We start from the raw sequence: 15000 nt of genomic DNA, 5'->3' as shown, positions 1-15000 counted from the left end.
GCATTGTATGCAACTGCTACCTCACTGCGATTTTATTTGAATAAGCCTTACAACTCTGTGGGTGGCAAATGGAAACCATTACTTTAAATCTTTACACACTCTACTGCCGCTCTTTATAATGTGAAATCCTCTAATTACCAGTGTGTAGACTGCAATATACCTCATTTATTTTGCCTTCATATTTGGACACTTTGCTCTATACTGATCCTCCACACGCCTAAATCAGATAACATTAGCCTCTGTGCAGCAAAAGCTCTCTTACTAACATTAAGAACTGTGGCCTTTTTTTTTACAAGTTACTGTACAGCTGTGTATTTTTTCTTTTTGGATAAGACCCTCAGTGCCAAAATTGATGGTGAACATTATTCTAAAGTACTGCTGTAATACCAAACTTCATTGATTCCCAGGGCCAGATTTGACACCCTCCTCCCTTTCCCGCTATCCTCAGTGGTGACGGGTCATACCCCATCTCCTTTTTCCTGCTTCGCCCAAAAGGGGGCACTCCCTCAGGAGGGTGCCATACATGATACCTGACCCTGAGTGACAACTACCCCAGCGGAGGTTGGGAAATCCTATATTACACCAACAGCAACATAGGTGAAACACAAGAAACGCCTTAAGAGAATCAACAGCACTCCTCTACATTAAAATGTGCTGCTAATTTTATTGCCTAAGGGGAGGGGAAGCCCCTCAGGCTCCGGATCCTACTACATATACACATTACTCTGGCTCACTCTGCAACATCAGATTATAAAATTTTGATCTTCTAGCTGTGCCCTGTGCTCTTAATTGTCAGATGTGCCATTTGAAGTCCTGAAGATGGCACAATCCAACAAACGGAAACCAAAGCCGGTAGGTGGCCCTAAAAGGACTGTGGTGGACCATTTCAATCCTATGATATTATCTACAAATGAAGATTCACAAGATAGCACTAATACCTCAACACATGGATCAGATTTAGTATCCAATACCCTCCAAACCCTCCAAGATGCTGCCCCAACAACGGTGACACCTTTGTTTATTTTATCATCTTTGCAAACTTTGCTTGAGGCACATCACTCCTCTTTTCAGTCCCAAATAACTGCCTCGCTGGCTGAGATGCGGCGAGATTTGACATCTACTTCTGAAAGAGTGGACACAATTGAGAGGAAGCAGGAAGACATGATAGTTGAACAGGGTAATGTCCTTGCATATGCCCAGAGTTTGGCGGAACAGCTTATTATGCTAGAAAACAAAGTGGCAGATGCTGAAGACCGATCCCGCCGGAATAATCTACGCCTCAGGGGAATCCCTGAAAGCATATCCTCTAGTGACTTGGTCACCCACCTTTCTGAATTTTTCAATCATCTGGCACCACCGGCAAATCCAAATGAGGAACTCATTGATAGGGCACACAGGGCTCTACACCCTAGAAGCCTAGCAACTGATAAACCAAGAGATGTCATTGTTCGGCTACACTTCTACACATACAAAGAGAGGTTAGTAAGAGCCTCTATGTCCAAACCCACCTTGCCTGAACAATTTAAGGACATTAACATCTTTGCCGATCTCTCTCACCACACCCTCCAGCAGCGAAAGTCTTTTGGAAGTTTCACCAAGTTTCTTAGGACAAACAACATAAAGTACAGATGGGGTCATCCGACCAGACTTTTTGTTCTCAAGGACAACCAGCAGTATATTGTTACCACTCTTGAACAAAGTCACAACCTTCTGCAAAAATGGAGTGCCACATCTTCATCTTCACCTGACTCTCCACTACAAAGCTCTTTGAACCCTATGGTCCCACAATGGGGTCCTTTACCCCAAAGACCATCCAGTGACTTAGCTACAACTACTCAGGCACGAGCAGATGACGATGACTGCACATGAGGTATAGGGGTGGTGGAGCATCTCCACCTCCCCACTGCTCACTAACCATCTGTCAATATAATTTACAAGTGACTTTCCATTGCTCAATGTTTTCTCTTTTTTTTCCCTCCTCCTTAGGTTTGATATATGCAAATTATTTTATTTTAAAGTGTATATGTGTCTACTCTCTATACTACTCACTATCTTTTTGTTCTTTCTTTCCTTCTTTTTTCCACTTTTTTTTTTTTTTCTTTCTTCTTCTCTCTCTTTTTACTCTCTTTTTTCCTTCTCTTTTTCTTCTCTCTTCTCTCCAAGTCTCACCTCCTACTGGGGATAACTTTTCCTATTTGCTATGGGGGCCCGGGAAACACCTGAGCTTTTAAGAGCATATTTTACTCTCTTATTGTTAGTATGCTTTGTTTATCTAGAGCGTGAGATGGCCGCATAATGGAGATGCAACACTGAATGCACCATTTTGTGGCGACCTCGCTCTCATATGCATTGTTCTCTCAGATTTGTCATTTACTTTCTAATCCACCTAAATTACAGATGATGTATGCTGTGTTGTATATGCCACTTGTGCTTCACGGTACCTCTTTCGGTGACATCCTCCCCCATCTATCTTACAATGGGTTCGGGCATTGTCTGCCACCCACAACACCGGGAAGTATTGTGCTTTCCAACTGGCATAATAGTTCTCTAGTATTTAATTGATAGTGCTTGAAGATGCCGTGAACTTACTGCAATGTACAGATTATATGTTGTTTTTACCATAGCGGTTATTTTATTGTTGGGTACTACAAAAGTTTACTCGGTTGGCAGGGCAGATACATTCCGCCAGCTGATGGCCTAATATATCAATACTGTTGATGTTTTCTTACATTGTACCACCCTTTATATGTTGTATGGTTATGTGGAGCCACATCTTGGCTGATATATTTTGCAATACCTGGGCCATCCTGTGCTGCATGCTTCCTCCACCATTAGCATACTATCAGTCCCATCTTCTATTAGATGGGTTGACGAACTACCTGCGATTTTCGGGATGTGGAGGTGGGGTGCTGAACAGGGGGCTGGTTTACCCTTTTGCTTTAGATTCTCACTGTTATGTTGATGTTTAACATTCACTATTATTGCATTAATAGATTTGGTCCGAAATTGACGCTATTTCCCCCCACTCTCCCCCTCTTCTCTTCCCCCCCCCTTTTTTTTTTTTTTTTTTCCTTCTTTCTCTCTCTTCCTTTTATCCCATCTGGACCCTCTCTTTTCTTTTCTACCCACTCTGTCAATCTTTCCCCCCTGGATCCGGGGCCTGTGTGTGTACTTATCCCTCCCTCTTCTCTTCCATTCACACTTTACTCTTTCTTTCCCCTGTCAAGCTCTCCCAATGATGCGGATTTAATAACTAAATTGCCAGCTGGCACTGGCTACCACTCCCCCCACTTAAAGTACTCTGGAAAAGTATTCTAGAGACTGCATACGCGGTTTATCTTGTTTATATACCGCACCTTGTACTCTTATTTGACTGTTTGTACGTTTTAACTTGAATATTGTTTGTACCAGTATTATTTTCTTTTATTTATGAGACTGTGTTGAATTGTATTTATCCTAAGCAATCCTTTTTTTTTTTTTTTTTTTTTTTTTTTTTTCTTTCTTCCCCTCTTCCTCTCGTGTCCTCTGCCCTTTTTGTCCCTTCCCCATCTACCCACCACTGTCCTGACAATCAGCCCGACCCCAGTCTATAGCGAGAGGACGCACATTTGTAACTATGCCATACTGTTGTGTCACTCACAATGTGAGAGGACTCAACTCTCCGACTAAGCGCAGTCTCTGCCTTAGATCTTTAGCCAAGGCTCGGGCCCACCTGGTTTTCCTTCAAGAGACCCACTGGGTAAAAGGTACAAAGACACCCATCCAGTCCAAATTGTATCCGATAGTTGAAACTGCCAGTTTCTCTCAGAAATCAAGAGGAACGGCTATCCTCATACATAAAGATGTCTCTTACGAGAAAATTTTTGTCGACTCTGATCCTCAGGGACGATACCTGATTCTAGTCTGTAAACTGGACGGTGCGCTGTATACACTAGCCTCTTATTATGGACCTAATAAACAACACATTCGGTCTCTACGCAAGTTTCTCCAGAAACTGGAGACTCTGCTTCAGGGCCTTTTGCTTCTCGCCGGGGATTTCAATTTTATATGGGACCCCAATCTGGATAGACGATCGGACACCCCCCGCAAATTCCCTAAGCCAATGGCTGAATTATCGCACCAATTTCGACACTTAATCTACCGCTTCAACCTATTTGACATCTGGCGTGCCCTTAACTCGACTGCTCGGGATTATACTTATTTCTCTCCAGTACATCGCTCATATTCGCGGTTAGATTTTTTCTTCTGTGACCCGGGTCTTCTGGATGGTGTGACTCGTACTTGGATTCCTCAATGCCCATGGTCCGACCATGATCCTGTATATATCAATTTACGATCCTCCATAGAACTTCAACGAGCGGCAACATGGCGCTTGCATCCTCACTTGTTTTCCAATCCTGGAACGGAGGCTTCCATTGCTGAAGACATTACAGAGTTTCTAGCTTCTAATGACAATGGTGAAGTTGACGACTTCACTTTATGGGCTGCACTGAAAGCATATATCCGAGGGTCGTTTATAAAAATAGCAGCAGCCGAGAAAAAACGCAAAGGAGAAACCCTTGCACAACTTACTATGAGCCTCCGAAAGATTTCTGGGGAACATAAAATGAACCCCACAGATACACTGTCCAAGCAACTAGTGGATCTTATGGCCCGTATAGTACAGTTGGAGGCCGAGAGGACAGCCGTGAGACTCCTACGGCTTAAAGAATTATACTACCATAAGGGTAATAAAGCTGATAGATTATTGGCCAATAGATTACGCCAGAAAACGGCGGCAGCGCGCATCCCCATGCTGAAGATAGATGGACGGTGTGTTATAAAACCCACAGATATTGGCAATGCTTTTGCAGATTACTATGCCGCCCTCTATAATCTACAACAGGACGGCTCAATTAGCCCTCCAACATCTGAGAATATTGAGACATTTTTAGCCTCGCTGAACCTCCCCTCGGCCCCACAAGACTGCATTGACTCTTTACAGAATCCCATTTCACTAATAGAAATTAAAAAAGCTATCAAATCTCTTAAGGCCTTTAAATCACCAGGACCATACGGCTTCTCTGATCTATTTTATAAAAAGTTTCAAACCCAACTACTTCCCGTTCTAGGACGTTTCTTTACGCTAGCAAGCGAACGGGGCACCTTTGCGGCCGAATTTTTACAGGCCACTATCATTACTCTCCCGAAGCAGGGAAAGGACTTGACCCTTTGTGGCAGCTATAGGCCGATTTCACTGTTGAACCTAGACGTTAAGTTGTACGCTAAGATTTTAGCCTCGCGCCTCAATTCTTTACTACCAGCGCTGGTCAGACCAGATCAGGTGGGCTTTGTCCTACATCGGCAAGGCCCAGACAATACAAGACGTCTCCTGAATGTCTACCTTGAAGCTCATGGTTCCCACTTGCCCTGTGTCACCCTGTCGTTGGACGCTGAGAAGGCCTTCGACAGGGTGAACTGGAAATATATGTTTGCTGTGCTGCGGCGCTTTGGTCTTCCGGAGCCCTTCATCACGGCAATCGCGGCTCTTTACTCTACCCTGTCGGCAGTAGTCAGGGGTCTGGGGTTTTGCTCCAGAACTTTCTCAATAACGAACGGCACGAGACAAGGATGTCCAATGTCCCCACTTATTTTTGCCCTCATGATGGAACCCTTAGCTGAGGCCATCCGGTCATGCCCCTTAATCCGAGGGGTATGTGTCCATTACACGGAGCAGAAGACTGCTTTGTTTGCAGACGATCTAACGGTGCTTGTGTCGGATCCTATTACTTCTCTTCCCCATCTATTTTCCCTACTGAATAAATTCTCCTTAGTCAGTTACTACAAGCTAAATGTCCTCAAGACTGAGGCGTATGCTATTAACATTTCAGACGGGACTCTTAATGAACTGAAACGCACTTATAAGTTTGCGTGGTCTACGACTCATATCAAACATCTCGGGGTTTATCTCTCACATAGTATTCCGAAGATGATAGAATTGAATTTCAATCCCTTATTGTCAACTATTGAAAAATCGACCGACACTTGGAATGTCCCATCACTGTCATGGCTGGGTCGAATCGCGGCCTTCAAAATGAGCCTCCTACCAAAGCTTACCTACCTATTCCGCTCCCTACCCATCCCGATTCCTAGATCTACAATTTACAAATTCCAACAACTATGTAACAAATTCATTTGGCGCAATAAGGCTCCGAGACTTGCTACTAATATTCTACAACAACCTCTTCTGGCTGGTGGGGCGGCTGCCCCCAATATCCTAAAATACCATGAGGCTGCCAGACTCTCTCATGTAACCCAATGGAAGCTGCCGTTGGAGAGTCGATGGGCAGAGATTGAACAAGCATCCCTCCCGGCTGGATTCACCCTACAAGATCTAGTGTGGATCCCTAGACACTCTAGGACGCCAGCCCTTTTGACTAATCCTATTGTCAAATCAAATTTGCAGTTTTGGGATAAGGTTCGCAACCTTTCGACCGTAGCGCCGCATCCCTCGCCATCACATTCCCTTAGGGGGCTGCTATTGTCATTGCCAGACTCCCTTCCCAACTTATGGCTCGCTTTGGGGCTGACTAGAATAGCAGATTTTTATGCAGGGGATAAGCTACTAAACTACCAGGACTTTCTTCGGAAGTTTAATCCGCCTCCTCGATTGCACTTTGAATTCTGGAGACTACGTAGCCTTCTCCTCTCGTGGGGCTTCGGTGCGGGCCCACTAAGGTCTAAAACCGCTTGGGAAGTTCGCTGGGACTCTATGACATCCCCCGGTAAACTTCTGTCCATCTCGTATCTTACGCTCATGAAGCCTCCAGTTTTCTATAAATCCCCTCCAGTAAGGCGATGGGAATCTTCCCTGATGGTTTCAAACGAACCACAACAATGGCGGATGGCTGTCCAATTAACCAAGAAAGCTATACACTGCATAACCCTGTACGAGTTATTTCTCAAGGTTATGCTACAATGGCATATGACTCCCATCCGCTTGTTTAAAATCTCGGCAGTCAATTCACCCAAATGTTGGAGGGGCTGCGAGGAGTTGGGAACGCCCCAACATATTTGGTGGTCTTGCAGTCAGATTCAGCCGCTTTGGCAAAAATCAATCCGATACTGCTCTTCAGGGAATATCCACTTACCTCTGTCCCCTAGTTCATGCCTGTTCCACATCTTGCCTAGGAAATTGACTCTACCTCAGAAACTATTCTGTATTTACCTATTTCTAGCTGTTAAATTAGCTGTAGCGCGTATGTGGCTGCAACGCACTGTCCCTTCGTGGGAACAAGTGATGGACATACTGGATTTTGTTAAAAGAATGGAGTCCTATGTCTCCCATGTCCACGGGTCCACAGACCTTCAGTCCCAAATTTGGGCACTTCGCCCAAAGTAATTCACCCTACAAACACTTTGGGGACTTTAGGTTCCTCGGGTTAGCTGTAACCGGTGCTACTAATGTCCTCCTGCCCATTCCCCCTTTCTTCCCCTTATCTGAACCCTCCCAATCTCCCCCGCTCCTATCCCTTGTCGATGTATACCCCCCTCCCCTTTTTTTTTTTTTTTTTTTTTTTTTGGATAGCTTGACACAGTTTCCTTTTTTTCTTTTTTCTATATATAATCTGGTTAACATTTCTGATTGTCATATTCTATGTTTAAGCTATAATTTTGGTATGAACATTTATGATGATGAAACCTCTATACACTAAGGAGTTTGCTGACTTATATGGGTTATTAATAATATGGGTCTTTTTCCACAACAAATGGACTTTTGCACCCTCCCATGGAGAGGTGGGAATAAGATTATTGACCAACAGACACCGAACATGGACTTAAACATCCAGCATTCTCTCTCTTGTGCTCCTTATTTTATGTGATTGTTTTATATAATACTACCTCTGGTTAATCCTGTTATTCCTGTTGTATGTACTATTGATATGTATGTACATGCTTTTGATGCTCTTATGTTCATTTATCTTTTAAAACAATAAAAACTATTTAAAAAAAAAAAAAAAATAGTGAGATATCTTGCAGAGGGATGCAACACTCTTAAAATTGCAAAGCTTCTGAAGCATGATCATCGAACAATCAAGCGTTTCATTCAAAATAGTCAACAGGGTCGCAAGAAGCGTGTGGAAAAACCAAGGCGCAAAATAACTGCCCATGAACTGAGAAAAGTCAAGCGTGCAGCTGCCAAGATGCCACTTGCCACCAGTTTGGCCATAATTATTGATAACCAATTAAATACGTCTACCCATTTCAAAGAAGTAGACGCTAATAATTTCATACACTACAAAAGCTGCCACCTAGAAAGGTGGAAAAATAACATACCCAAAGGTCAATATCTGCGTATTAAAAGGAATTGTTCCAAACAATTAGACTATGAAAGACAAATAACAATCTTAGAAAATAAATTTAAAGAAAGAGGGTATGAGGATAAAATAATACACCAAGCAAGGGAAGAGGTAGATAAAATAGACCGCAAAGATCTACTATCTTATAGAAATAAACAAAGTAGGGGCCATGGTGATACAAAGAATGAGGTAAATGTGTCATTTATTACGGATTACAACTGCAATAACAAATTAATAAACAAAATACTTAAAAAACCCTGGCACATAGTACAGACGGATCCCATAATAGGGGATAAAGTAACACAATTTCCAAAAATCATATACAGAAGAGCAAAAAATTAAAAAAATCAGATGTCAAGACAAAGGAATTATATACATAATTGAATGTTCATGTAAAAAGTACTATATAGGTGAAACGACAAGAACCCTCCGCGATAGAATTAGGGAACATCTGTCATGCATTGATAGAGGCACTCTTGACACACACCTCTATTCTCATTTTAGGGACATTCACAATAACAATCTCAAACATTTTAAATTCTGGGGTCTAGCCAAGATAAAACTTAATTGGAGAGGGGGAAATTTAGAAAATCAATTATTGAAGTTAGAAGCAAAAATGATCTACAATATGGACACACTATTTCCAACTGGCTTAAATTCAGAGCTAGATATTTCCCCTTTCTTATAATAATTTTACATCATACTAATATATATAAATACCTCCATTCTATGCTAACACAGAAAGTGAGATACACATAGCCTAATGGTTAAGATCTCTCTCTTTCTAACCCTAAAGGTCACGAGTTCAATTCCCACCACATTCCTTTGTTGGTTCAGGTAAATGTTACTAAACATCCTTTACTACCACTAAAAACTATCTATATAGATTTTAGTCTCTTATGAATATCATCACTTCTTTCTCTATGGTCTTCATTTATACAAACAAAACCATATTGTAAATATAAATGTATATAAACATATATGTGTGTGTACATACATATACTTTCACTAATACATGTATTTCACTATATATAATGTTGAGGTAGATGTGGTTTAGTGGATAATATCCTTGGCTCAATTACCAAAAGGTCGTGAGTTCAATCACAAAAGGGAATACTGAAAACAGTTTTAAAATTATTTTTTTTTTGAAAAATTACTCACTAAGTCATAACTTTTTTATTTAAAAAAAAATAAAAAAATCTTTACTTATAATTTCTATTTGTTTTATATATTTTAAAAATTAACATATGCTCAATATTCAAGCAACTATAAGCACATCAAAATCAATACAAATACATACATTATACATTATATAGATATATTTAGAACTCTCTAAATAATGTTTATTGCATTCTCACATGAACCTTTCTAGGATCTATTCATTCTCTTTCATTTATTACAACACAAAGAACAAAAACAAATGAAGAACAATAAGCTTCTTGTAGACACACACAACTATATAATTCCACCTTTATGTTGAATTTCCATATATCTATACTTTCCACCTTTAATTAAATTACATAGAATAGCCAATCCAAACCAGTTAAGCCCTATATATAGACTCAGGTGACACAGACAAACATGTCTTGATAAAGCCTAAGGGCGAAACGCGTTGACCTTGACACTATTGTCACTCTGCACTTTATGTTTTTATTTTGATTGCTGTTATAATTGCCAAGAAAGGAAAGACAACTACTACAAGACTTCCTTTGCTGATTACCTCCTGCAACATTGCAGCTGGACGTTGTTACAACCTGCATTTGTTTCTAATCAGCTCTACTAAGTTGCACAGAGAGATTGCCAAGTTTTACGTTGATCTCCAACGATACAGATCATTCTGTTAGTCACTACTAGTGACCGCAAAGATTTCCTCTAAGTCACCACTGTTAGTAAACACAAAGACCACTTTTAAGTCACAATCTGTGACCGCAAAGATACAACCGCAAGTTAATACATGCAAGTCACAATCTGTGACTGCAAAGACCTTGCTGTATAACATCACTGATGTCCGCTAAAGATTCTACTCCTAGTCACCACTTGTGACCGCAAAGACCCCACCACTAGTCACCTCCGTGACCGCAAAGACCTCATTACAGTCACTACAAGTGACTGCCAAGTCCACTAAGCTAACACAGAAAGTGAGATACACATAGCCTAATGGTTAAGATCTCCCACTCTTACCCTAAAGGTCACGAGTTCAATTCCCACCACTACAAGTGACCGCCAAGTCCACACTGCGAGGATTGCATTATAGTCACTGCACGTGACCGCAAAGTTTAACATCCAAGTCACTGAATGTGACCGCAAAGACCACACTAAAAGAGAAATCAGGTGTGCCAAGAGACCAGCGTAAGTTGCAATCTCCCCCAAGACTCCCTAATTACACACGGAATAGGGGAATACACCTTCTGATACACATACAGATTAAAGTTAAAAAAATTGCAACATAATAAGCACTTGACAGAATATCAAGGATCACTGGTTACATTACAACTATATTGAAACAGCTACGATCACAAGTGTGACGTAGGAAAAGTCACATGACATATTTTTAAATACCAGTCTCTCACTAACGGACCGGTAACACACACCCGCCACAATAGCGGGGAGGTCATCTCGTTTGGATCTTTAAGTTTTTTTAATCCAATTTCTGGACATTATCATTTGTTACACTATATAACAGGTACCTGATTATCAAATAGCGGAAATATATACTACAGTTATTCAATTGTTTTCTCGGATGAAATCGATGTTATAAGGGAGACGTCCCTTTTTATTTTATGTATGCTTTTAACAAGTTATTAAATCTCTGTCTAATTATACAAATGTTTTATTAGTTTTTATATATAGATAAGAAGCTCACATTAGACAACAAGTTTATATATATCAGTTGTTATTACCTGTTTATATCTTTTTATTAACTGAATGTTGTTAAATACTTAGGATTACCTACAATAAATATATAATAACAACATTGCAGTACATACATTAAACATTTATCCAATCACAAAATACAATATATTCAAATTATAGAATTTAACTAAATATTCTACCCGTGCTAATCTAGCGCTGGACTATATTCACTACATATTTCAGAGCTGCAACATCACTGGAGTGCTCAAAAGCACAAGGTGTGCAATACTCAGAGACATGGCCAAGGTAAAAAAGGCTGAAAGACGACCACCACTGAACAAGAGACACAAGCTGAAACGTCAAGACTGGGCCAAGAAATATCTCAAGACTGATTTTTCTAAGGTTTTATGGACTGATGAAATGAGAGTGAGTCTTGATGGGCCAGATGGATGGGCCCGTGGCTGGATTGGTAAAGGGCAGAGAGCTCCAGTCCGACTCAGACGCCAGCAAGGTGGAGGTGGAGTACTGGTTTGGGCTGGTATCATCAAAGATGAGCTTGTGGGGCCTTTTCGGGTTGAGGATGGAGTCAAGCTCAACTCCCAGTCCTACTGCCAGTTTCTGGAAGACACCTTCTTCAAGCAGTGGTACAGGAAGAAGTCTGCATCCTTCAAGAAAAACATGATTTTCATGCAGGACAATGCTCCATCACAAGCGTCCAAGTACTCCACAGCGTGGCTGGCAAGAAAGGGTATAAAAGAAGAAAATCTAATGACATGGCCTCCTTGTTCACCTGATCTGAACCCCATTGAGAACCTGTGGTCCATCATCAAATGTGAGATTTACAAGGAGGGAAAACAGTACACCTCTCTGAACAGTGTCTGGGAGGCTGTGGTTGCTGCTGCACGCAACGCAAAGGTGGCTATATTGGTCACTGATTTGTTTTTGTTTTGTTTTTGAATGTCAGAAATGTATATTTGTGAATGTTGAGATGTTATATTGGTTTCACTGGTAAAAATAAATAATTGAAATGGGTATATATTTGTTTTTTGTTAAGTTGCCTAATAATTATGCACAGTAATAGTCACCTGCACACACAGATATCCCCCTAAAATAGCTATAACTAAAAAAAACTAAAAACTACTTCCAAAACTATTCAGCTTTGATATTAATGAGCTTTTTGGGTTAATTGAGAACATGGTTGTTGTTCAATAATAAAATTAATCCTCAAAAATACAACTTGCCTAATAATTCTGCACTCCCTGTATATATACACACACACATACACCTTGTGTATATATATATATATATATATATATATATATATATACACACACATATTGTAGGGGGAAAGAATTGTAACATAAACATATAGAAAAGAAACAGCAGGTAATAACCTACTAATGGCAGATAGTCACCATCCCAGATCATTAATCACGAATATTCCCAAGGGACAATATTTACGCCATAGAAGAAACTGTACAGAATTAGATACTTTTAAACAAGAAGCTAAGCAGTTAAAACCCAGATTCAGATTAAGGGGTTATCCCCAAAATTGCCTGAAGAAAGCATAAACAGTAGCTGTTTAAAAGAATAGAGATGAATTATTGTATAAGACTAAAGAGGATGATACAACCAATATGATTAGATTCATCTCAACATACAATAATAAATGGCAAAATATAAGGGCAATTTTACAAAAGAATTGGTCAGTATTAACAATTGATAAAGATATTATTCAATTTGTGGGAGATAGACCTCTCATGTCAGCACGCAGAGCCCCTAATCTCAAAGACATATTAGTGCATAGTCATTTCACAAAAGATGTTAAAAGAACATGGTTACAACATTACCAAGAAAGAGAGGGTAATATCAGATGCAAGAGATGTTCAGTATGCATTAATATGCAAGAAGGCAGATTTTTTGTTGACAAATTTGGTAAGACTTTCAAAATAAAAGGAAAAATTAATTGCAGAAGTGAAGGTATTATTTATTTAGGCCTAGATTTAGAGTTTGGCGTTAGCCGTGAAAACCAGCGTTAGAGGCTCCTAACGCTGGTTTTAGGCTACCTCCGGTATTTGGAGTCACTCAAAAAAGGGTCTAACGCTCACTTTTCAGCCGCGACTTTTCCATACCGCAGATCCCCTTACGTAAATTGCGTATCCTATCTTTTCAATGGGATTTTTCTAACTCCGGTATTTAGAGTCGTGTCTGAAGTGAGCGTTAGAAATCTAACGACAAAACTCCAGCCGCAGGAAAAAAGTCAGTAGTTAAGAGCTTTCTGGGCTAACGCCGATTATAAAGCTCTTAACTACTGTACTCTAAAGTACACTAACACCCATAAACTACCTATGTACCCCTAAACCGAGGTCCCCCCACATCGCCGCAACTCGATTAAATTTTTTTAACCCCTAATCTGCCGACCGCCAACTACCTTATCCTTATGTACCCCTAATCTGCTGCCCCTAACACCGCCGACCCCTATATTATATTTATTAACCCCTAATCTGCCCCCCACAACGTCGCCGCCAGCTACCTACACTTATTAACCCCTAATCTGCCGTCCGCACGCCGCCGCCAGCTACATTATAGCTATGTACCCCTAATCTGCTGCCCCTAACACCGCCGACCCCTATATTATATTTATTAACCCCTAATCTGCCCCCCACAAAGTCGCCGCCAGCTACCTACACTTATTAACCCCTAATCTGCCGACCGCAAAGCGCTGCCACCTACGTTATCCTTATGTACCCCTAATCTGCTGCCCCTAACACCGCCGACCCCTATATTATATTTATTAACCCCTAATCTGCCCCCCTCAACGTCGCCTCCACCTGCCTACACTTATTAACCCCTAATCTGCCGAGCGGACCGCACCGATACTATAATAAAGTTATTAACACCTAATCCGCCTCACTAACCCTATAATATAGGGGTCGGCGATGTTAGGGCAGCAGATTAGGGGTACATAGGGATAATGTAAGTAGCGGCGGTTTACGGAGCGGCAGATTAGGGGTTAATAATAATATGCAGGGGTCAGCGATAGCGGGGGCGGCAGATTAGGGGTTAATAAGTGTAAGGTTAGGGGTGTTTAGACTCGGGGTACATGTTAGGGTGTTAGGTGCAGACGTAGGAAGTGTTTCCGCATAGCAAGCAATGGGGCTGCGTTAGGAGCTGAACGCGGCTTTTTTGCAGGTGTTAGGTTTTTTTTCAGCTCAAACAGCCCCATTGTTTTTTATGGGGGAATCGTGCACAAGCACGTTTTTGAGGCTGGCCGCTTGCGTAAGCAACTCTGGTATCGAGAGTTGAAGCTGCATTAAATATGCTCTACGCTCCTTTTTTGGAGCCTAACACAGCCTTTATGTGGACTCTCAATACCAGAGTTATTTTTATGGTGCGGCCAGAAAAAAGCCGGCGTTAGCTTTTCGGGTCGTTACCGACAAAACTCTAAATCTATCCGTTAGTCTTTTGTAATTGTCCAATGTATTACGTTTGAAAAACCTACAGGGAGCTCAAGGAATGCATCAAAGAACATAAAAGGGATATATCAAATGAAATTAAGACTAGCAGTGTAGCCGGACATTTTAAAAAATTTCATGAAAGTAATGAACATAAATTAAAGTTCCTAGGTCTAGAAAAAGTGGACCTGTCCATAAGAGGGGGTAACCTGGATAATTTGCTCCTACAAAAGGAGTGTAGGTGGATATTTGATTTAAAGGCCTTTAAACCATTTGGGTTAAATGAGGAAATAAATTACGCCCCTTTCTTAAAAACAATTGTATGTATATTCCCATTGTTATGAACGCACTAA

Source organism: Bombina bombina, chromosome 10 (assembly GCF_027579735.1).
Source record: "Bombina bombina isolate aBomBom1 chromosome 10, aBomBom1.pri, whole genome shotgun sequence".
NCBI classification, from domain to species: domain Eukaryota; kingdom Metazoa; phylum Chordata; class Amphibia; order Anura; family Bombinatoridae; genus Bombina; species Bombina bombina.
Note: the sequence above shows the minus strand (reverse complement) of the source record.